This window comes from Xyrauchen texanus, chromosome 3 (genome assembly GCF_025860055.1).
Source record: "Xyrauchen texanus isolate HMW12.3.18 chromosome 3, RBS_HiC_50CHRs, whole genome shotgun sequence".
In the NCBI taxonomy this organism is placed as follows: domain Eukaryota; kingdom Metazoa; phylum Chordata; class Actinopteri; order Cypriniformes; family Catostomidae; genus Xyrauchen; species Xyrauchen texanus.
The window spans coordinates 36,883,742-36,906,578 of NC_068278.1; the positions used below are offsets into that span (position 1 = coordinate 36,883,742).

Consider the following 22,837-nt stretch of genomic DNA (forward strand, 5'->3'; position numbering starts at 1 on the left):
GCACCGAACTCTTATTATGATTAAGGCAGGTCAGATGACAGCGCTGGTTGACCAATCACCGTTCAGCTCTATGAGCAATAAACATGAGAAATTAAGCAGTTTTCTCATTATCTCTGAAATAAAAATCAACATTTAAAGCAAATTTTTGAAATAAAAGAAATTATGTCATTATTTGTTTTAAAACTGGACAATTAAAGTCCAATTCATATTTTCATAAATAACAAAAATTAAATAAAAAGCATGTTTTCATTGTTTTTTTTATCTTTCAACAAGTTTTTTTATGTCAGTTCATGCACCTTTGATTTACCCAGCAACTGACAAACAGCAAGTTGTTGTTTGATTTTATATTTACAAATGTTTAATAAAGGAGTGTTTATTGGTACTTAATACATTTAAAATGAATGATTAGATGTTCATCAAAATATGCAATTATTAATCAGATTAGATCTGTTTGGATTTAGATATGACATAAAAAGGGTTATCTAAAAGATTATGTTGTTGATTACAATTTAAATTGTGTTATTTTGTAATCAGTACCAGATTACATTTCAGAAGTAATCTACCCAGCACTGTATGTGAAAATACCATTATCTGCAGTCATTCACAAGCAGCTGATACGTTGTACTTAATGAAGACCTTCTTGGTCCTGGAGGAACGTTGTCTCGTTTTGCTGTGTACTGTACTAACTGTATATGGTTGAAACGACAATAAAAACCACTTGACTTGACTTGACTTGACTTCATTGCTGGCAAATATGGAATTCATTTCGGTATTGTTTCCCACCCCTCACAACCACTATAACCTTTCAAACTATGCACTCTATCTACTATCTTTGAGTATGACTGGAAATTTGATTAATTTATTAAGTTTCTTAAAGTGAAAAATATAAATCTGCAATAATAATGTTTAGTGACATATTGAGATCTTTGTTCATGTCATATAAAAGTTCATATTTTGTGTACTAGAAAATGTTGTGTTAAGCAACAAATCAATCAAGAGAAATGGAGGTCCAAAAGTAAAAGTTTTATTTAGTATTAATTTTACATTTTCGAAGACGTTTTTGAAAAGTTTTCACTCAGCTACCTCTTTAACCTGGAAAAATTAGAAATTGAACAAATACATAATTAATATAAATTTAAAGTTAAAATTGAGATATTAAACTAAAGCTGTAAAGCTGTGGCAAGTATGTTTTAAAATACCTCAGAAATGAAATATTTCAGTAAGAATTAGAATGTCTAGGTTACGAATGTAACTTCCGTTCCCTGATGGAGGGAACGAGACGTTGTGTCGGAGAAGCGACACTAGGGGTCTCTCTTGAGCACCGACTATACCTCTGATCTATGAAAAAAGGCCAATGAGAAGTTGGCAGCTAGTATTTGCATACCCCGCCCCCGGACATACGGGTACAAAGGAGAGGCAAATACTAGAGTTCATTCAGGATTTTTCTGAGGAGCCGGAAATGGTCCGGCCACTACAGCGGCTCGGCTCAGCGACGTGGCCGGGAAGGACACAACGTCTCGTTCCCTCCATCGGGGAACAGAGGTTACATTCGTAACCTAGACGTTCCCCTTCTGTCACTCTCTCCACGTTGTGTCAGAGAAGCGACACTAGGGGTCCAATTTAAATTATGCCATGCGCTGAGCCGTGTACGTGGTCTGACACAGGAGCGGGCAGGTGTTTTTTACGTGCCAGACGACCAGCTGTATCAGACTACAATTCCCCAATGCCCCACAAAAGTCGGCGGAATCCTTTAGGTTACCCTGACAAGGGAACAAGGTGACGCTTGCCAACCTGGGAACGGGCCAAGCCTGGCTGGGCCTCTTTTCTCTCTATGTTTCTCGCATAGAGCAATAGAAAGCCGGGGCCCTTACACGCACTGAGGGAAGGGGGTCTTACCCAATTTCCTATTCTTCCAGGGGGAAAAGACCCTGCAGAGACCACCCCTACCCAGCTGGGGAGGTAAGGTGGTGAATACATCACATGTGTTTTTAGGCGACACGTGGAAGTGGCGCGGTGGTAGATCCAGCCTCAGTGAGGGGGGAGTTGCTACACACGGCGACTGGTGGGCAGCCGAAACTTCCCCAAGGAAAACACGGGTCCGCTCGTAAGGGGACCGTATCACGGAAAATACACACAGGGGGAGTCCGCGTAGGATTCCTCACCCTGTGGAGCATCTATTCCAGTACAGGGTAGATCTGAGTACCCAAAGTGGATTGGGTCGGCAAGTTCCTCCGCCGAACTGATTCAACCCTGAGATTGTAGTATCTCGTAAAGGTGTTGGGTGTCACCCAACCCGCTGCTCTACAAATGTCTGCCAGGGAGGTACCTCTGGCCAGTGCCCACGAGGACGCAACACTCCTTGTCGAGTGAGCTCGGACCCGCAAGGGGGGGGCACGGCCTGAGTGTGATAAGCCAATGAAATGGCATCTACTACCCAGTGGGAAAGCCTCTGTTTGGAGACAGTGTTTCCTTTCCGCTGTCCCCCAAAGCATACAAAGAACTGCTCAGAGTGTCTAAAACTCTGTGTGCAGTCCAGATAGGTACGCAAAGCACGTACCAGACACAGCAATGACGGGGCTGGGTCTGCCTCCTCCCAGGTTCACTACCTGATCTCTAATAGGGCGTGGTACCTTGGGCACGTAGCCCGGTCGCGGTCTTAGGATCACATGAGTGTCTGCCGACCGAACTCCAGGCAAGTGTCGCTGACAGAGAACGCTTGCAGGTCCCCGACCCTCTTGATGGAGGCGAGCGCGATCAGCAGGGCAGTCTTAAGAGAGAGGGCCCTGAGTCCAACTGATTCTAGCGGCTCAAAGAGAGGTCTCTGGAGGCCCGTGAGGACTACCGAGAGGTCCCAGGAGGGGAACAGGCTTGGCCGGTAGGGATTTAACCTCCGGTCGCTTCTTAGGAACCTGATGATTAAGTCGTGCTTACCAAGGGACTTGCCGTCTACTGCGTCCTGGTGGGCCGCGATAGCAAGAACATGCACCTTCAAGGTGGACGGGGACAGCCTCCCCTCCAACCTCTCCTGCAGGAATAGGAGCACTGACCTAACTTCGCACCTTTGTGGGTCTTCAGCCGGGAAGAACACCAATTTGCGAACAAGCGCCACTTCAGGGAGTAGAGCTATGACAGTAGGTGGTAGGCCAGCTAGATCTTCCGCGTCCCGTCCAGGGACCAGACGTGGAGTTTCCAGAGGTCTGGATGCGGATGCCTGCCCTGCCCCTGAGTAAGAAGGTCCTTCCTCAGGGGAATTCACCAGGGAGGGGTTGTGGGGAGGAGTACGAGGTCCGAGAACCAGGCCCGGGTGGGCCAGTGTGGAGCCACTAGTGTGACTTGCTCCTCGTCCTCCCTGACCTTGCACAGCACCTGTGCAAGAAGGCTCACTGGGGAAAATGTGTACTTGCGCAGCCCCGTGGGCCAGCTGTATGCCAGCGTGTCTTCCCCGAGGGGAGCCTCTGTTCGGCCATACCAGAGCAGGCAGTGGGAGGTCTCTCGGGAGGCAAGCAGGTCTACCTGGGCCTTGCCGAATCGTTCCCAAATCAGCTGGACCGACTGGGGGTGAAGCCTCCACTCTCCACTGGGCAAGCGTTGTCGTGACAGCGCGTCCGCTACCACATTGAGTTTTCCGGGGATGTGAGTGGCACGCAGCGACCTCCAAAGGAGGAGACGACGGGCGAGTCGTGACATGTGGCAGGAGCGTACGCCGCCTTGGTGATTTATGTATGCTACCGCAGTGGTGCTGTCTGACCTGATTAGGACATGCTTGTCTCGAATTAACGGGAGGAACTTTCGCAGGGCAAAGAAAACAGTCAACAACTCTAGGCAATTGATATGCCAGCGCAGCGGGGCCCCTCTCCAAAGGCCCGCAGCTGCGTGCCCATTGCAAACGGCACCCCAACCCGATTTGGAGGCGTCGGTAGTGACCAGGACGCGTCGGGACACCTGCTGCAGGGGCACTCCTGCCCATAGAAAGCAGAGGTCTGTCCAGGGTTTGAGTGTTTGGTGGCATGCAGGGGTGATTATCACACGGTGCGTGCCGTGGCGCCATGCTCATCTCGGGACTGGAGTCTGAAGCCAGTGCTGAAGCGGTCTCATATGCATCAACACCAGCGGCGTGACTGCGGCGGAGGATGCTATATGCCCCAGGAGCCTCTGGAAGAGTTTTAGAGGGACCGTTGTGCCTGGCTTGAACTTTGCGAGGCATTTCAGCACCGACTGTGCACGCTCGTTTGTGAGACGTGCAGACATTGAAACTGAGTCTAACTCCATGCCGAGAAAGGAGATGCTCTGAACCGGAGTGAGCTTGCTCTTTTCTCGGTTGACCTGAAGCCCCAAGCGGCTGAGGTGTTTAAGCACCTGGTCTCTGTGAGCGCATAGTAACTCTCGGGAGTGGGCCAGTATGAGGCAGTCATTGAGGTAGTTGAGTATGCGGATGCCGGCTTCTCGGAGCGGGGCAAGGGCTGCCTCTGCGACTTACGTGAAGACGCAAGGGGACAGAGACATGCCAAAAGGGAGGACATTGTACTGAAACGCCTGGCCGTCGAACGCGAACCGTAGGAAGGGTTGGTGTTGTGGCAGAATTGAGACGTGGAAGTACGCGTCCTTCAGGTCTACCGCTGCGAACCAATCAAGGTGCCGGATGCATGTTAAGATACACTTTTACGTGAGCATTTAGAATGGGAGTTTGAGCAGTGCTCGGTTGAAAAAGTCCAAGATTGGTCGTAAGCCGCCGCCTTTCTTGGGTACAACGAAGTAAGGGCTGTAGAGACCCTTCTCCATTTCGGTTGGGGGGACAGGCCCTATCACGTCTTTGCGCAGGGATTTGGCATGTTTGCCATCGACCCGCGAAGGGGGGCGAAGGGGGGGGCGGGGCCTGGCAAACTGAATTGCGTAACTGAGTCGAATGGTCCGTAAAACCAGCGTGACGGGTTGGGCAGTGAAAGCCACGCCTCCAAACTCCGTGCTGGGGGTACCAAGGGGACGAGTATTTTGGACGTACCTGGCGGGGGCTTCGCAGTGGGGCGAAGCAGGTAGTGTGGCGTCGGGAGTCAAGGGTGCGTCCCGAGGCTTTGGTGCTGAGAACAAACTCAAGGCACTTATCTTGCTCCGCGCCCGGCAGGGTTCATGACTGGAGGAGGAGGTCCAGTTGCAGGCGTCCTCTAGACTCATCAGAACCGGCCGGCCGGGGGACCGTCGTGGGGCTGAAGGCAGGCTGTGGCCACGTCCAGCATGCCGGGACTGTTGAGGCCTGGCGGCAGAGTGCCGTGAGAATGGCATTTGCGGGCCAGGTGACCCAGAGACAAAAAAGGAAATAGCTCTATTATTGAGAATGTGAGTACCACAGCCCCCGTTAGGGGGTGCGGCCAAATGAAATGAATTCAACAAAAGATTCTCCTCCCGGCCACCCACCGGGGTACGGAGTGGTCTTACCAGCTCCGGAGCTAACGTCCCGGTCTCTGGGTCGGTCACCTCAGGAGCGCCTGGGAGCCTTCCATGTCCTCGAGGGGGTCCGTGAGATGAGGGGGCATCCATCTTCTGCGGGGAGCTCGAAGCCGGGGCTGAGAATTGGGCCCATACTTGTTGAGGCGGAGCACCGCTTTTCTTTATTTCTTGAAAGCCGCAGGAGGACGCCTTCGGTGAGCAGACAGGGCATGGCCCCTGGCGGCAGGTTTGCGGCAGGGCAGGATGTGTGAAATAGCCTCCATCTGTTTCTTCACCACTGAGGACTGCTGGGTGGAGTCGTCATGTGGTGTCGCCGAATGGATGGAGCTGGGAGACGGGAGCGTTTGAGAAAGCGTGCTTTGTCTACCTCATCTACTGCGACCAGGTCCAGTCCATGTGTTGCGTTTCCAGACCACGAGGGTGGCCATCGCCTGTTCGAGTGCAGTTCCTGCGGCACGTCAAGAACAGGACTACCCAAGTGCAAATTTTGGAGTGCCTTGGCCCAGTGGACTTGCAGGAGGGGGCCATGGCGTGCAGGGGGGGAGTGGTCTGGGACCGCTCTACCGCCGAGGGTAGTGAGAGCGGAGGAGCGAGGAAGCTTGGCTTGCAGACGAAGGTGGCAGCGCAGACGAGCCATCAACATCAGACGCTGCAGTAACACTCTTCGATGCAGTGGTGATTATGGTCATCCAATTCCGGGAGCTCAAGGGACCGGAAGGCCGGCCGCGAAGCGGGCCGCTGTCATCTCGAGCTCAGATGGGAGCAAGCAAGCGTGCCGGGGAGGCGGGTGGTTTGCGGGGATTTACCCGGCGAACACAGCCCGTCATTTTCCCCAAATCGCCTCCATCGCCCGCGGCGCCTGTCTCAATCCCGTGGGAAGGAGGCGAGGCGAGGCGTGGGGGGCGGCTGAAGTGGCTTTCTCTCATGATAAAAGATTGCCTACGACCGCAATGCTGCCTCAGCTATGTTCTCGCACTGAGAACATAACCGATTGGAGAGAAATCGCTCATCCCGAGCTCGGACGGAAGCCAGCAAGCGTGCCGGGGAGGCGGTGGTTCGCGGGGATTTACGCGGAGAACACAGCCCGTCATTGTCCCCAAATCGCCTCCATTGCCCGCGGCGCCTGCCTCAATCCCGTGGGAAAGAGGCGAGGCATGGGGGCTGCTGAAGTGGCTTTATCTCATGACAATAGAAAGCCTACGACCGCAATGCTGTTATGGCTATGTTCTCGCCCTGAAAACATAGACCATTCATAAAAACTCTGCCTGCGTGTAATCGCAACCCAAGTACGCCAGGCAGCTTTTATGACCGTCGGAGGTGGGGAGAAATCAACCGCATCCAGAAACTACACAGAGGCGGAAACGCGTCTTTAAAAAGATGCGTCCTGAAAAGGATGTTCAACGCCGCTGTGTATTGCTCTTTTAGAGAAAATCACTATTTTAAACAACTCTCTTAGAGTTTGGGTTTCTGCACTGTCGAAGCACCCAGGGGCAATTGCACTGCCGTGCAAGAAGGAGAAATTGTCAGAGGAATACTGGAACTGGTGTGATCTCACGCGAACAGCATGCACAACCATCGGCTCAGAAGAAAATTTCTGAATGAACGCTAGTATTTGTCTCGCCTTTGTACCCGTATGTCTGGGGGTGGGGTATGCAAATACTAGCTGCCAACTTCTCGTTGGCCTTTTTTCATAGATCAGAGGTATATTCGATGCTCAAGAGAGACCCCTAGTGTCGCTTCTCTGACACAACGTGGAGAGAGCGACAGAAGGGGAACTGATATTATCATATAAATTACATATCCAGCATCACGGCTCTTGACTCTGAGCTTGTTGACCTGAGATTCAGCAATGTCAGCGCGCTCCTCAGCCTCCTCCAGCTCATGCTGTGACTTCCTCAATTTGGACAGATGAGTGTTGGCTTGTTCATCCTGCAACGTCAAATATATAGGTGTACAAGGCACAAACAATGTGAAATGTGGCATTTATCATTTTCAAATTAGATACTCACAGCTTCTTTAGCCTGCCTCTTGTAAGCCTTGACCTTCAGCTGAAGCTTGTCAACCAGATCTTGCAGTCTGGTGATGTTCTTCTTATCCTCCTCAGTCTGCAGGTAATAAACATACATTAGACTAGAATATAATAAGAATAATGTTGTCTGAAATTTTATTAAATTTTCTTTACCTGGTAGGTGAGCTCCTTCACTCTCCTCTCATATTTGCGAACACCTTTAACAAGCATCAATTCCACGTCTCTGTTCTGCCTCACTTCAGTCTCAAGCTCACAGACCTTAATTATAGATATTATTAAACACATTTCACTCAAATAAATGTGCTATCAAAACACTATCAAACACAAAGTAAGCAGTATTGTAGTATGACATACACTTCACAGCACCCATATCAAGATAATGAACACTGAAATAAAGGCAAGCGTACTCTTGACTCCAGTTTCTGGAGTTGTTTCTTTCCTCCCCTCATGGCCAGATTCTCAGCCTCATCCAGACGGTGCTGCAGGTCCTTCACAGTGACTTCCAAATTTTTCTTCATCCTCTCAAGGTGAGCACTGGTGTCCTGCTCCTTTTTGAGCTCTTCTGCCATCATTGCAGCCTTTTGAAAATGATAAATTCCACAAATTTGCATTAGGCCTAAATATTTAAGTGTGCAGATTCTTGAGAAGCTCCTTGAATTTTCAGTTTCTCACATCAGTGATGGCCTTCTTGGCCTTCTCTTCTGCGTTTCTGGCTTCCTGTACAGTGTCATTAACTTCACTCTGGATTTGAACAATGTCAGCTTCAAGCTTCTTCTTGGTGTTCATTAAACTTGTGTTCTACAAAATGGATAAGATAATTCAATTTCTTTTTAAAATAACAATTTCAATTACCATAATTTAACTCTACAAAAACAATAGCAACTTTATGCTTTTACCTGAGAGTGCAGGAGTCCAACACGCTCACTGACGTCCACCAGCTCTTGTTCAGCCACTTTGCGGCCTCTCTCTGCCTGCTCCAGAGCTGCTCTCAGCTCCTCAATCTCAGCCTGCATCAGAGTGTTTCTGCACTCCACCATGGCCACCTGCTCCTTCATGTCTTCCTGTCCTCTCAGGGCATCATCAAGGTGTAGTTGGGCATCCTGTACATATATTTATTTGAGGGCTCCCTGATTAGTTTTTTCTTTTCATTTGTGTGTAGCATACTCATTTACACACTTATACAAACTGAAAGCCAGAGAGAGGTCACATACCTTGAGTTGTCCCTGAACATTCCTCAGCTGTTTCTGGGCCTCAGCAGCCTGGAGATTGGATTCTCCATCTCATTAAGATCTCCCTCCATCTTCTTCTTGATTCTCAGGGCATCATTCCTGCTCCTGACCTCAGAGTCAAGAGTGCTCTGCATGGACTCAATGACTCTCTGGCTGTTCCTCTTGATCTGTTCCATCTCCTCATCCTTCTCTGCAAGCTTCCTGTCGATCTCACTCTTGACCTGGTTTAGCTCAAGTTGGACACGAAGGATCTTAGATTCCTCATGCTCCAGGGTGCCCTATGAAAGGTGAAAAATATTTAAATTAAAATAATTTTAAAATTTCATATTGAAAACAATTATTAACAGGACAAGATAGTGCTACATTTTTTTACAACAAAATAATACATATTAATCTTCAATACAATTATTTCAGATACTCACTTCAGCCTCCTCCATGGCAGTCTGAATCTCAGACTTCTCAGCCTCAACAGCCTTCTTGGCCTTTTCCAGCTCATGAATGCTTTTACCACTCTCACCTATCTGCTCTGTCAGATCTGAGATATCCTCTACAGAAGAGAAATAAAATAGTATTAGTATATTATAAACAGTATACACATTCAATTCCCAATACTGATTTAACACTAAGAGTGTTGAAGTTAATAAATAATTCAACAAATGTAGTCTTATGCTGCAGGTTCTTGTTTTCTCTCTTGAGTGTCTCCAGCTGATCCAGACTCTCCTCATAGGAGTTCTTCATCTTGAACAGCTCAGTGCTGAGTGAGCGTGCCTCTTTCTGGGCACCTTCCAGCTCTGCCTGACCTTCCTCATACTTCTGCTTCCATTCTGCCAGGAAATTTCAGGCTCAGCTAACAATATTATTACTTTGAGATGTGAGAAGAATTGGCATATAACAGAAGCAGTCAAATTGTTTACCTTGTCAAAGTTCCTCTGCTTCTTGTCAAGGTTGGCAGCCAAGCCATTGGCTCTCTCCACATCAATCATGAGGTCCTCCACTTCACCCTGGAGTCTCTGTTTGGTCTTCTCCAGAGAGGCACATTTGGAGTTTACTGCCTCAATTTGTTCTTCTGCCTCTTGCAGACGCTGAGCCAGCTTCTTCCTGTTGTGAATTTGTCAATATTAATCTTATGATACAAACATTTTCACATATTAACAAGTGTTTATCAGCTCCTCTGATGTTCATACTTGGATTCTTCTAGCTCCTCTGTGCGCTGGATGGCATCAGTTTCATATTTGGTTCTCCATTGAGCAACCTCACTGTTGGCCTTAGGCATTCCCCACTGCAGCTCAGCCTTTGCCACCTGCTCTTCCTCAAACTGCTCACGGAGCAGGTCACAGTCATGACGGGCTGACTGCACAGCATGGGCCAGCGCATTCTTGTCCTAGGATGCAAAGTCATGCTATTAGCTTTACTCTGCACAGGCAAATATGTGGTCACAATAATTTTGCTGTAATACCTTAACTTCCTCTTCAATATGTCTCTTAAGTGAGTGAAAGCTTGTTTGCCTCTGGTGAGCTGAGCAACTAGAGCCTCTTACTCTTTTAACTGACGGCCAAACTCACCTGTTGGTGAGAAAGTATTTTAGTAATCAGTATGGTTGTTTCTAATAAGCCTAAGTTAGAGTCATAAATTCAATGCAGAAATATTTTAATACACTATATACTTAATAATTCTCAACATACAAATAATTTGATCATAATTTTCATCTCTTACCATTTTCAGTTTGAAGTCTTGCTCTTTGAGCACTGAGGTCATTTAACTGGCGAAGGTTCTCATCGTTCTTGGACTTAATTTCACTGAGTTGGTCCTCAAGTGTGCGGCACATCTTCTCTAGATTGGACTGCAAATACAAAGTTTTTAGATATTCAAAAAATCCTACACAATTGATTCATTTTTTAGAAACACAATTCTCAACCTTTGCTTTGGCAACAGCCTCCATGTTGCTTGAGAGATCATCAATCTCCATTTTGTATTCACTCTTCTCAAGCTTCTGCTTGATGCGCTGGAGGTTGTCGATTTGCTCTCCCAGCTCAGCCACACTGTCGGCCTGCTTCTTGCGGAGGGCAGCAGCAGTGGCTTCATGCTGGAGGGTGGCCACTTCAAGATCACGACGCAGCTTCTGAAATTCTGCCTCACGCATCTTATTCATCTCAATCTGAGCAGAAGTTGCTCCTCCAGCTTCCTCAAGCCTCTCACTGATCTCCTCAAATTCCCTGGAAAGATCAGCTCTCTGCTACTCCACTTTTGCACGAGCAGCACGCTCAGCCTCAATCTCTTTCTCCAGTTCTTCAACAAGGGCAAGTAATTAATTAATTTCTGATCTTGATTTTTTTTTTAAATAACAATGCAACAAAAATAAAATACCAAAAAATTCCAATTACCTGAAGCTCCTTGATCTTCTTCTGGAGTTGAGCTCCAAGAGATTGCTCATCCTCAATCTTGCTCAGGAGCTGGCTTATTTCAAAGTCTTTCCTGTGGGAGTTCAACAATAACTTGTGTGTATAACAATAACATACATAAACAACATAACACAAACATAGCAATAGAAATTTTAATAATTTGATGTTTTAAAATACTTCTTAAGTTTCTCATCTGATTGCTGCTTGTCATTCTCCAGGTCCATAGTGGTCTCAAGGGCCAATTTATGGTCTCCTTCAAGCTTTCTTTTGGCTCTCTCAAGATCCATGCAGAGCTTTTTCTCTTGTTCAAGGGAACCCTCAAGCTATGGGAAAACAATATATAAATGTTTATATATTGTAAAAAAAAAAAAAAAAAAGTGTACAAAAATTTACATTAAATGAATTAAGGACATGTTGAAAGAGTAACTCACATCATCAACTTGTTGCTCAAGTTTTGTCTTAGCTTTGGTCAGGGTGTTGACTTTGTCCTCCTCTGCCTGGAGATCATCCAGAGTCTGCTGATGTGCCTCTTGGAGGGCTTTCTTCTCCTTTGTAAGGTTGGAAAGGCTCTCATCCTGTCCTGCCATTTCCTAGGTCAGGTTCTTGACCTGAGTGATGTTGGATACTAAATTACTTCCTTTTCTCCTAATTAATTTTCTTTAAAAAAATATTATGTAACAGTAGAAATGAAATAATACTGTATTAAACCAAATCAAACTCAAACCTTATTTTCAGTTGCATGTTTCTCCTTTTCCACTTTAGCCAAGGTGAGCTCTAGGTCATCAATGTCCTTCTTCAGCTCAGAGCACTCATCCTCCAGTTTCCTCTTCTTGGCTGTGAGTTCAGCATTTATTTCCTCCTCATCCTCCATTCTCTCAGTTGTCTCTTTGAGTTTAGCTTCAAGCTGGATTTTGTTTTTGATCAGACCCTCACACATCTCCTCAGCATCTGAGAGATTTTCACCTTCCTGACAGGAAAAAGGATTTTACATATTATGGTAAAAAATGTGTATCATTTTTAAATGGAACCACATTTCATTAGTGCATACTCACAGAGGCTATTTGAAGCTGCAGATCATTCTTCTATTGCAGCAGTGAAACAATCTTCTCCTCAAGCTCCTTCTTTTTGGCTTCAGCCTTGGCAAGATTTTCTTTGCATTTTGTAAAATTCTCTTTCATGTTTGACAGCTCCTTCTCAGTCTCAGCACTCTTCAGCAGAGGCTTAATCTTGTAGTAAACCTTCATCCATGGCCAGTGTTTGACATTCATGAATGAGCGGATGTTGTATTGGATGGTGTAAATGGACCTGTGAATAATTGGTGATTAAATGTCACAAATATCATTAAGTATAACACGGCTCTCTGAAATACTTAATTATAATTGGCCAATGGCATGATCTAGCAGACTAATATTTCTCAGAAACAATTGCACATCCAGGTATTAAAGCCCTATTCACAGACAGCGACTTTATCGTTTGATGCTAGTCATTTTACTGTAAGTCGCTAGTGGGCATTTCTACTGCTGTCGCTCTAACATTATTGGCTACTTTTCGTATCAATCCATGATCTCTACAAGTAAGCTTATAAAATAATTTCAACTTAATTCAATGTTTAATGTACAATTATTTATTTATTTTGTAATAAATGTTGTAATTAGCTGTATAATGATCAGTCAGATAGTTATTTTCTCAAAATAAACATCAACAGAAATCAAAACATAGGTTTATTTCATTCATTCTTCTCAAATAATAGCATAATGTCAATGTATATTTTATGTCCATTTATTTATTAATTTGGTGATAAGTAGCTGTGTATTAAGCAGGATAATATACAGTCAGTCAGTGATTGTCGCAAAATAACCCCCTTCGGGGTGAAACAAGACCACTCCGCTTTGCACTGAGGTCCAGATTCCCCCATTTGGTTTATTTTGTGATAATGACCAGGTGACTGCACATTAACCCTTACATAACTCACCTCCTCTCCATCATCTTCACATACTCCCTCCTCATCAGGTAACCACGGCAGAGAGCCTGAGTCATTTTGACCAGAGCAGCCAGTTTCTCATCACGCATCTCCTCAAGAACACCCAGAAGACCAGCTTTGAAGAACATCTGAATTCATGCACAACAATGCAGAGTTTGTTAAATTTATAACTGAAACATACAGCATGGTTATTGAATCTTTGAATTGTTGTAATGCAGAATATGAACCTTTGTATGCCCAAATCTATACTCTTCATGATCAATATCAATGGATCCCAGGAGTTTCTCAGAGGCCTTCATGTTGTCCATAAACTGTCCCTCAGGGATTACACCGGCATTAAGCACCTTGTATCTGTGAAATATTTCTTTTAAATGCTTCTTATTTTTACATGGAGATGGGAAATACTACCTCCAACAGGAAGTAGTATTTTCATACAGATCTATTTACCTCTGTTTGAAGTCACCATAGAGGATTCTGCTGGGGAAACCCTTTCTGCAAATTCTGATACCCTCCAGTACACTGTTACACCTCAGCTGGTGGATAACCATTAAGTTCTCCATGAGACCTATAAAACCATTTATATCAAGAGTTGTGAATATAAACAATTCACATTAAAAAATATGGAAGTCCTTCATTACTTTACCTGGAGTCTTGGATTCATTGGGAATTAGACAACGCACAAAGTGAGGATGAGTGCTCCTCAAGTTGGTCATGAGCTTCCCCAAGTTCTCCTGTGGAAGATAAAAAGGAGTTCTCTCTCTTTTCAAATACAGCAGTATTGTTATTTCCGATTCAACATCCTTTGTACATACCCTGAACTGGGAGTACACAGTCTGCATGGAGCCACCCTTCTTCTTGCCTCCCTTCTTGGTTGTGTCTTTACAAACATAAAAATTATAAGCCAAATGTCATTTCAAATTAGCTAATTAAATCATTCTCTATTTTTAATATGCACTTGTAATGTATAAAATTACCCTCAACAACAGGTGGGTAGAGAGTAGCCAGAAGTTTGACAGAAGATTTCTGGTACAACTGTAAAACAGACTCATTCAGTAGATCTTTGTTCTTGTCCAACCAGCCAGTGACATTGTAGTCCACAGTTCCAGCATAGTGAACCAAAGAGAAGTGGGCCTCAGCTTTGCCTTTGGCAGGCTTTGGTTTCTGGAAGGCTTGGTTTTTGCCAAGGTGCTGATCATACAGCTTGTTCTTGAAGGAAGCGTCTGAAGCCTTGGGGAACATGCACTCCTCTTCAAGAATGGAGAAGATACCCATGGGCTATTGTAAATGAAAGAGGAGTATTACTAAATGTTTCACATTTTAAGAAATGTAAATGATAAAAATGAAGAAATAAGCTAGTAAAACCTTCTCAATGAGCTCAATGCAAGAGGCCAAGTCCATGCCGAAGCCAATGAATGCCCAAACAATGCCCTCCTTCTTCTACCTCTTGTTCCAGCACAAACATGTGGTGGTTGAAGAACTGTTGCAGTTTTTCATTGGTGAAATTGATGCATAGCTGCTCCATGCTGTTATACTGGGTAGAGGGGGGCATTAATAGAGAGAGAAACATTTACTGAACACTGAATTTGACTGAATTTCAACTTTCATTACATTGGATAAAATAATAATTCTTACATCAAATATCTCAAAGCCAGCAATATCAAGCACACCAATGTAAAACTGACTGGACTGTTTTGTGTCCAACATCTGGTTGACACGAACGACCATCCACAAGAACATCCTCTCATAGATAGATTTTGCTAAAGCACTAACAGAATTGTACACCTGTGGATAAAATACTGTCACTTCTTCTTTTGCAATAATAGTCAGATTTACTCATAATTTTTAGGTCTAACCCATACTTAGCTGGATATACTCTATGTTACTACATACCTGTGGCACGGTTTGACCTTTGGCCACGTACTCATTTCTGACCTTCACTCTGGGGTAGCACAAAGCCTTCATCATATCAGCAGTTCAAGCCCAGAAGGTAGGCGACTTTGTCAGCCTCTGCAATTTTTAGTTCAACATTTTAAATGTCATCCCATTTATTGCCCTGAAAACTATAGGAACTACTCTTTCCTATTTGAAAATAGAAAAGGATATTTCAATCAAACCATTCTTAAATGGGATTACACATTAAACAATGTATTCTCACCCTCAATGCCATCAGGCTCAGCCTGCTCCTCACGCTGCTTCTGCTTGAACTTCATGTTACCATGATGCAGCACAGCTCCAGTAAACTTGTAGATACCCATCTTCTCCTCATTAGTAAAGCCCAGAATGTCAATAGCAGTCTGGAAACAGAAAAAAAGCACTTACTGTAGATCTGCCATATTTACATGGAATACTGTATGTCAATAATCGTATTAGCAATATTAGCAAATACCCTGACTGCACATGGGGAAGTCATAGGGGTTGGTGGTAATGAGAGTCATTTCTGTAAACTACACAGAGCATTTATGAAAAGGTATTTATCAATATTACAAGTATTTAAAAATATTATTTTCCATTAAAAAAATGGCTTTGAATTAAATGATATCCAACTACCAATCAGCTCAGGCTTATGGTTGGTCATCATCTGGTAGAAGATGTGGTAGCCTCTCTCATCTGAAAAGTTGGAATGTCACTCTAGACTTCTCCAGTAGATCTGTTGAGAGAATGTAAGAAAGTCATGTTCTGAAGAGTGATAGACAGAGAAAAATATACAGATTGATAAATTAAAAGCATGTCCACCTACATGTCTCAATATCAGCACGTGACAGTTTTCCAGTTGAGCCAAAGTGAATTCTGATGAATTTACCCTGTTGTTATATAAAATAACATTGTTGTTACAGTGCAACAGAAAATTCCAGCAAAACTGGCCAAGTGCTCTGTATAAATAAAAAAGATGAACTTACAAAACGAGAAGAGTTGTCATTTCTCACAGTCTTGGCATTACCATAAGCCTCAAGTAGAGGGTTGGCAGCAATGATCTGGTCTTCAAGAGATCCCTGTATCGTGTGAAGTGTTTTAATGTATTGAATGCTTCATGTCTAAATTTGTCAGGACTTTTTTTTTTTTATTTATTTGTTTAACAAATGATATAGGTACACATATTTTACAAAAGGTGCAGTTCCCTTTACAAAAAGCTTCACTACGATGCTGCGTTGCTAAGCGCTACGGGGAACAACTCTAGCTGTGAACCGAGCTGAATAATGTGTGCAACACGTGAATGAACATTGACCGGAATTTATAGCCTCGGCTGATGTAATCATTAGATGCACCTGCGGCCAGGCTATAAATGGATACGTCACCAGGTGTCGTCAGAAACTCTTTTTTCAGAGCGATTCTGTTGTAGCGTGGCCACATAAGGGGATGTGATATATATATGGGTTATGACATTAAACTAATTATGCTTGTCATTATTGCTTATTAGTTATATTGCTTTCCCCTGTTATCTGTCAATCCCTCAGCTGTTGTGTGTTGATCCCCATCTCTGTTCACGCGAGATCTTCGCGTGTTTTCATGTTACGTGTTTTCCTGCCACGTAAACAGGAAGTATCATTGACTTTCTATTTAAGGAACTGCTATGCCGGTTGTCAGACGCTCTTTTGCGAGTACGCTCATTTTCAAAACTTCACTCATACATCAGATTACACTGGTGACTGACCTGGAAGCGCTGAGACGTCGTTCCTCTTTGGGAGTATTTTCGTTTGGCTCGCAGCCAGGATTACTTTTTTATCAGAGGACATTGGTCAATCATCACTTCATCACTTCATCACTTGGTCGTGCTCACGGACTATCAAAATTCCCGGTGAGGCTGATCTGATCACTGTATATAACTCTGTGCACTCTGGACTTCACTTTTACATGTATATACACCTTGCTTGTTATTGTTGTAAATATTATTGGTTTGTTAATACACTTGGGTTTATTGATTTTTCATCAGTGTTGATATTTATTTTCTCCACTCCATTACCTATCTTTAGAAACAGTACGGTAGATCCCATAATTAGTGTAAACTCCACTTAAAGATTTTGGGGAGTGTTACACAGTTTCTGTTTGTTTCACAAACCCTGTCAAAACTTTCTTTCCTCTGTTAGGAGTTAGAATCAGTTAGGCAGTGTGCAGTGAACGTTGTTCTCTTTTCTCTTCTGTTTAGAAAATATTATATATATATATTTCTAAAAATAGAAAGAAAAAAAAAGAGAGAATGACTGAAAGCCGCAAATGGTGTGTGTTCCCCTCTTCTCGCTCTATAGCTGAAGACGACACACATCAGTTTTTGCTCTGTTTGTTTGGGGGTAAAAGCACGCTGCTCTCGCGTTGCAGCAGGGTGGGTGCGAGCTGCAATTTGCTTTAACAGGCAGAGTGCGTCGTGCTCGCCTCGCTTGCTTCCGGGAGTCAGCACTCACAAAAAAAAAAAAAAAAAGATAGTTTGTGGGGCTCTTGCATGGATTTGGCTGAGGAGCAAGGGACGGGTTGATCCCTTTCTCTCACTCTCTCCCCAAACCCAGCTGGTCCTTCACATGATCTCGAAGCGCGTTCCGACGCTTCTTCGGATCATGAGGTGGATCGCGATTCTCTTTCCCGCCTCCGAGCTTTCCATCCGCGATAAAAAATCTATGGAGGAATTGCTCGATGTTGTTACTCGTGCGGTTGCCTGATTGGACTGGCCACGCGAAAAAGAGACCCCCAAACACTCCAAATTAGGGGATAGATTTTATCTTCCAGTCTAAGAAAGGGAACGCCTCATGGGTCCCTTCCCTTCTTTGATAACCTCCATGAAGAGCTTTTTCGTTCATGGAGAACCCCTAAAAAAAAAAAAAAATAAAAAAAATAAATATATATATATATATATATATATATATATATATATATATATATATATATATATATATATATATATATATATATATATATTTTTTTTTTTTCTTTTTTTCTTTTTCTTCCCGTGTTCAAATACCCTCGACGTCATTATATGACTATCATGGGTGCTGAGGCACAGGGGTATTCAGTGATGCTGCCGGTCGAAGAGACGCTTGCGGGCTATCTCTCGCCGGGCTCGGCATCGTCACTTAAGTAGCCCGCTCTCCCCTCAAAGCCTTGTAGGACTACCTCCACTTTAGTGGGAAGGGCTTATCAAGCAGCAGGTCAGGCTGGTGCTGCTCTGCACACTATGCTGTTTTACAGGCGTACTAGGCTGACCTCCTGGACGACCTGAGTGTGGGTTCTGCACTTGACGAGCAAGCCTCAGACCCGCCTCGGTCCTAACTGAAGGGAGGCTCAAAAGCAAAGCGTGGGGAGTCGTGCTCCTCCTCCCAGCGATTGGGGACAGTCTCGCCGCCCTCGCCAGCCCCCGAAGCAAGACCTCAGGACTATAAATGCTAGTAAGAGAAAACCCTGACGGTCTTGCGCCTAGATTAGGGGGTAGCTCCCCTCGGGACGGGGCGCGTGCTTCACTTCACCCCTCCCGGTACCCCCATGAAGCCTCTCCATTCCCGCCACCTCTTGGTGTTTCGGGTTGCAGAGGCTTCCGTCAAAATTGGGTGTTTTCGCTGTTCCTGCATTTTATTCAGGACGCGAAACACTCGACAACCCCTCAACAGGAAGTGTTAAAATATAATACCCATCTCAGAGATCCTGGCAGCGTGGAAACTTCTGACGGATATATTCTTTTCTGTGGGTCTTAGAAGGGCGTCAGGATTTAATTCACTCGCCGCTTTTCCGTGTTTCAACGGCATGTTCTCACTACCGTGAACCGGATTTCTTTTTATGTAAAAACAAAAAAACTCAATCTCCTGGTTAAAGGGGCCATGGTATGTGTTCCCCTTCCAGAGAGAGAGTTAGGTTATTACACTAAATACTTCCCATTTTCCCATGGAGGGTGAGGGGTGGCGTCTGGCTTAGATCTTAAAGCTTGAACTGCCCGTGGGTGTTCAAGTCCAAGATGATGCCTGTCAAGACGGTCGTGTCTCAAGCCCTACAACTCGTTTGGCTGGTCACCATCGATCTTATGATGCACTTCTGTACTTCATTTAGAAGTTCTGCCACAACATGGAAAGTTCCTGAGGTTCACTTCCGGGGGCAAAGTCTTCCAGGGTCAGGTTCTTTCACTCAGCCTAGCCCTTTTTACCCGCACATTCACAATGCATGATGTAGCGCTGGCTCCTTGCGACTCCGGGGCATCTGCATTCTGAATTATGTAGACGACTGGCTGATCCTAGCGCAGTTCCAGGAACTGGCAGTTCAGCACAGGGACATCGTCTTAGCTCATCTGTTTCTCTGGGGTTGAGGCTCAACGCCAAGAAACGCGTCCTCTCTCCCACTCAGAACACTGTCTATCAGGGCATCGTATGGAGTTCAATCACAATGCGGGCACAACTGTCTCCCGCTATGATTGAGTCCATTCAGATCACCCTGAGCAAAGTCAGGCTAGGTCAAGGTTGCACTGTTATCAGTATCAACGATTTCCAGGTCTCAGGGCGACCGCGTCCACGGTGATCCCTCTGGACCTTCTGCTCATGAGACCATTTTTGTTGTGGCCAAAAGCCAGGGGATTTCTTCCAAGGGCCAAAACCCCTAAGCTAAAAAGGGTTACGCGCCTCAGGCTTCGTTCCCTTTCTATGTGGTTCAGACCCCGGTTTTCTGCCTTGTGTCCCACTCTAGGTGCGTCTTGTTGTCGCAGACTGCTAACGACAGACGCCTTCCTGACGGGCTGGGTAGCGGCCTTAAGTGGTCGTCCAGCTTAAGGGGATAGGAGGGTCATCAGCTCGGTTGTCACAGTCACTGTCTCGGGTTGATGGCTGTATTTCTGGCCCTGAAATACCTCCTCCTGAGGCTGCCATGTCTTGATGCGGGTGGACAATACAGCGGTAGCCTCTTACATAAATCATCAAGGAGACCCACGTTCTTGTCAGCTGTATTTCTGACACGTCGGATTCTCCTTAGGGCCCAGGGTAAGCTCCTGTCGCTCAGGTCAGTTATATCCCTGGATGCCCGTATACGGGAGCAGATTTACGGTCCAGACAGAAAATACCAACGGGGGAGTTAAGAACTCCACCCTAAGGTAGTAGTTGCCCAGAGTTCACCAGCAAGGGTTTTTGCCTCTTACTGATAGCACCGCGCTGGCCGAACAGGGCTTGGTTCTTGGAGCTAATCTCTTCCCTCGACGGCTCGCCTTGGGCGATTCCGAACAGGAAGGATCTTCTATCTCAGGCACAGGGCAATATTTCATCCCTGCCCCGAATTGTGGAATCTTTCATGTTTGGCCCCTAAGGGTACCAACTGAGGGACACAGGGCTTTCTCCTGAGGTTATCGAGACCTTTTTAAATGCCGGGCTTTTTCTACTTGGAACAAGTTTGGGTGAGATCTTAGGGCAGAAGAGGACCTCTTTGCCTCTATGAATAGCGCAATGTCTCCTCTACTTCTCCCTGAAATCACCCAGCCCCCTTGGGTCTGGACGTTAAGACACATACATGACCCAGAATGCGTGTATGCATTTCTTTCCCCGGCAAGTTTGTGATGCGGCAGGCTGATCCTCTCCGCTCACATTCATCAGTTTTTATGACAAGTTTGTGTTGCGATAGGGTTCTCTTCGCACACATTCATCGAACTTTATGGGCTAGATGCTTTGCTACTCCGGACTCTTATGTCCTTTAGTCGACATCTCAGCCCATGTCTAAACAAGTTTGTGATGCGGCAGGTTGTCCTCTCCGCACACATTCATTGGACTTTTTTAGTTTGAATGTTCTGCACTCCGGGCTTTTATGCCCTTGAGTCGACATCTCAGCTCATACCTGAACAAGTTTGTGATGCGGCAGGCTGGTCCTCTCCGCTCACATTCATCAGTTTTTATGACAAGTTTGTGTTGCGATAGGGTTCTCTTCGCACACCTTCATCGAACTTTATGGGTTAGACGCTTTGCTACTCCGGACTCTTATGTCCTTGAGTCGACATCTCAGCCCATGCCTAAACAAGTTTGTGATGTGGCAGGCTGGTCCCCTCCGCTCACATTCATCAGTTTTTATGACAAGTTTGTGTTGTGATAGGGTTCTCTTCGCACACATTCATCGAACTTTATGGGTTAGATGCTTTGCTACTCCGGGCTCTTATGCCCTTGAGTCGACATCTCAGCTCATGCCTGAACAAGTTTGTGATGCGGCAGGCTGGTCCTCTCCGTTCACATTCATCAGTTTTTATGACAAGTTTGTGTTGCGATAGGGTTCTCTTCGCACACATTCATCGAACTTTATGGGTAAGATGCTTTGCTACTCCGGGCTCTTATGCCCTTGAGTCGACATCTCAGCTCACACATTATTCAGCTCGGTTCACAGCTAGAGTTGTTCCCCGTACCGCTTAGCAGCGCAGCATCTCATTCCGCTTTTTTCAGGGAACAAGGGTTACACATGTAACCCAAGACGGTTTTTTTTACTAATTCAGCTGGCAATTTTCAATATAATAGTCATATATTATATTATATTGAGAACTGCAATTCTTAATAATTATTTTCAATTATTTACATAAATAGATAGGAACATAGTTTTATACCTTCATTTTGCCAGGAGCTTGATCTTTCTTCTTGTCACCACCCGCCACTGCAACTGTGGCAAAGTACTGGATGACACGTTTGGTGTTTTGGTGTTAGCACCAGATTCTCCACTGGTTTATGACAGATGATAAGACAGAAGATGATCAGACATGTGCAATTTTCCATGAGAAGAAAATATTAATGTTCTTTACATCAGAGTTATAAGTTTACAACTTATAACAGTAGATACATACGTAATCAGGACAGACTGGTTCTCTCTGTCTGTAAATTCAAAGGTAATAATTTTTAATAGTTGTTATATAAAAACTAAAATCCAGAATTACACAAATCAAAATATTTTGTAAAAAATTAAGATTATACCAGTTTGCATGAACTGATTGTCAGAGACAGAGAAGATGTGGGGTGGGGGCCTCCATACGCTTTTTGCCTCTGCAGGCAGACAGAATCATACACTGGGAGCTACTTGTAGGGGTTCACAGTAGCACAAAACAGTCCACAGTAGGTCTGAAATGAGCAGAGAAGAGGTCAGATTACAGCATCACAGTCAAAATGAATTTGAAATTATTATTATTATAATTATTTTTACTTACGTAGATCATAACGCTCTTTGAGGTTATACAGCACAGAGGCTTCATTGAGATGGGTCATCATGGCCATGTCCTGAATCTTGTCATACTTGGGAGGATTCATTGGGAAGACATCATCCTCCTTAGCAACTCTCCTATAAATGTAATCCAGCATATGTTAGATTTACCAGAGAAAATGGCAATGAGTAATGTATTGAGCATCTTGTTTACATGCAATAAGTTACATTCACCTCCTTAGTGTCAAGCAAAATAACGGTGACTTTGCCACTATCTTTGCTCTTGATTGTTCCTTTGACATACAACTCTTTGGTATCAACCACATAGCAAGCAGACTTAGCATCAAAGGGCTTGTTCTGAGCCTCAATTCTCTCCTTCTCAGGCTTGCGTAGATATATGGCAGCCTTGCCATAAAGGGCCATCTCCGCGTCCGTACTCATGGTGCCGGCTTACTGAAAAAAAGTCAAGGGAAATTGTATTATGTTCAATTAATAACATTTCAAAAATGGAACATTACAAAAATTCAATTTAGTTTCAAAACAAGTCTGATAGCAATGATACATGTCTGATAAACTCTGCAATCAAGACGTTCTATCTCTGTACTGTATCTAATGCACCCAAAACAATATGAAATTATCTACA

The 22,837-nt window shown here is 44.8% G+C and overlaps 1 pseudogene; it reads right to left on the reverse strand.

Moving 5' to 3' along the window:
• Nucleotides 1-30: 30 nt before the first annotated feature.
• LOC127624707 (myosin heavy chain, fast skeletal muscle-like) lies at nucleotides 31-22,635 on the reverse strand (annotated as a pseudogene).
• Nucleotides 22,636-22,837: the final 202 nt, after the last annotated feature.